This window comes from Carex rostrata, chromosome 21, assembly GCF_964058835.1.
Source record: "Carex rostrata chromosome 21, lpCarRost1.2, whole genome shotgun sequence".
In the NCBI taxonomy this organism is placed as follows: Eukaryota; Viridiplantae; Streptophyta; class Magnoliopsida; order Poales; family Cyperaceae; genus Carex; species Carex rostrata.
Window position 1 is genome coordinate 4,574,851 of NC_135938.1, and position 2,345 is coordinate 4,577,195.

At 30.8% G+C, this 2,345-nt stretch overlaps 1 long non-coding RNA gene across 1 annotated transcript; it reads right to left on the reverse strand.

Moving 5' to 3' along the window:
- Window positions 1-1,357: 1,357 nt before the first annotated feature.
- On the reverse strand, window positions 1,358-2,053 carry LOC144573263 (uncharacterized). The gene is made up of 3 exons (XR_013517921.1): window positions 1,927-2,053; window positions 1,609-1,683; window positions 1,358-1,498 (listed from the first exon to the last, which is right to left on the reverse strand). It is a non-coding gene; the product is annotated as an uncharacterized LOC144573263 (long non-coding RNA).
- Between the last annotated feature and the right edge of the window lie 292 nt (window positions 2,054-2,345).

The window sequence follows — 2,345 nt, forward strand, 5'->3', positions numbered from 1 at the left end:
ATTATAAAATATTTGTTATCCAATTGGATACTATTATTGAGCATTTAAATTCGTCATTATAAAATAAACTAATTGTTTCTCCGATAGTGATTTTATTCTAAATATGGATTTCCTTCGAATCCAATAATCTGAGTGGCAATCAGCACTGAGAAATAATTTATTATTTCTTACTCGTTTTCCCTTATGGGTTATAGGTTCATTATGCAAAGTCAGAGAAACGCTTCCGGGTTATAATTAACAGTAGGGCCACTTAAAGATATGAGATTTGAGGTTATTTTATCTGATATGATGCATATAATATTTCTCTAGTATCATCCACAATAAATGTCAGGTAATTATTGTTAATTATTTGGGATGTGGCAAAAATATAATGGATGCTATTGACAATGCATAAAAAGATCCATGTCATGTGTTACGTATATTGAATGGTAAACAGACGCGGTAGGATCATTGCACCTCTGCATCGAGGGTGTGACAATCAACCTTTCATGATATATTTTGTTTCTCTACTGCAGTTAAATGCTAATTAAATACAAGCCTTAAATAAAACATATGAGTAATCATGTGGTTCAACCTCTCTGTTTTTTTCTTTTCTTTTATTTTTTTGTTGAAAGGTTCAAGCCTCTTTCTTAGCATTGAAAGTCAACGGGTTGATATTTTCATGCACAGGTGACACCCTGTGCAAACAGTTTGTGCCGAATGAATAAAGTAATACATATATATTGAATCGGACTGTTGATTTTGATTTTTTTTAAATGTTACAATCTAACCCCTCTTTCTGTTTTCATATCTATCATTTTATTATTTTCTATGAACGAATGACAAACAAGCCCAGTAACTTGTTCGTCATTTTCAAATAATTCAACCAAGGACTAATTCGTGGTTCAGATAGAATATTTTTTTTTTCATAATTAAAATAATAAATTAGTGTAATAGTAGTTTCACAAATAATATGAGAGGAATAGCGCGTTATTCGTACACTTCATCATATATAGAATAATTTGATGAGGTGCTGAAATAAAAATGAGAATATAGAGGTATTATTCAGGAATAAATTTTTAATAAACTGGGGGTGGCATGAAACTTAATTAAACAATAATAGTAAAATATTCATTACTTCATTCATTCATTATGACACACAAATATATGTACAAACAAACTAATAGTATAGCTTGCTTGTAGCAATCAATACATGGAAAACAGTTGGGCTAAGATCGTTTTCTCCATCACTACACACCATTTCAATACATCCATCTTAGCCTTGTTTTATTTTGGCACGCTCTTAATTTAAGTAATTAACACACATAAATTCATCAGATCACAATACCCACACAGAAGACAGATAATTAATTGAAGCTCTCAATCATATCTGAATTTGGATGCTTATAATGAAGGTATCATTTGTTAATTGCATCCGCATGAGGTGCAGCTGCAGTTGGAGCCGCACTTGCAATTGTTCTCGCCCGCTTCTGTTGCCATCTCAAATCCTCCAAATTCACTTCAATTAAAAAATTTAGTTTAGTGAGCAAAGAAAAATAAGATAAAATAAGGGTTATTTTTTTCAAATTAATTAAAACAAAAGATTAAAAAAAAAAGAATATTGATTACCTCTGAGCAGGACCGAAACCAATGATCATAGTTTCTGTGGTGGTGATCTTCTCATCCAAGTCCATGGACCTCTTCCTGCATATCAAATCAACCCAAATTCTAACTTAATGCCTTATTCACTTGCAGATGTAATTAATATAAGGGACAAGCATATATGCAATTAATTTATCTTAATTTCACGGGAACCAAAAAAAAACAACTCATGATTTTCCTAATTTCTTGCTCAACTAAATCATAATTTTTTCATTTATTTGTTTTTACCAAGAAAATTAAGGAAAAAGTGGAGTGTTAAAATAAAATAAAATAAAATTAACAGACCCGCATTTGCAGTTGCCGCAAGAGCAGTTGCTTCCACAAGAGCAAGACATGTTTAATTAGGTTGATTTAGAATTAATTAAGAGGAAATTGCTTGATTGTTTGGTTTGTGTAAAAAGCTAGGAAATTATGCATGTATTTATAGGCAGAAAGGAAGAGGTACCTGGGACATCACCGTCCACGTGTCGTTATCTCGTTTGTGGTGCTGAAACGACTTTTTATGAGTTGGAGTATATATGCACTCAACTGCTCATCCAACGACCAAAATTAAATTATTGTAGCAATTAAAATACATATAAGATAAATGAATGATATAATGAAAATTGTCTTCTTTTCATTTTTTGAAGACTATTTCTTTATGAAGATTTATTGGTTCTATTTTCTATTAGATTTGCATCTTATCACTTTTAGAAATTTATTTA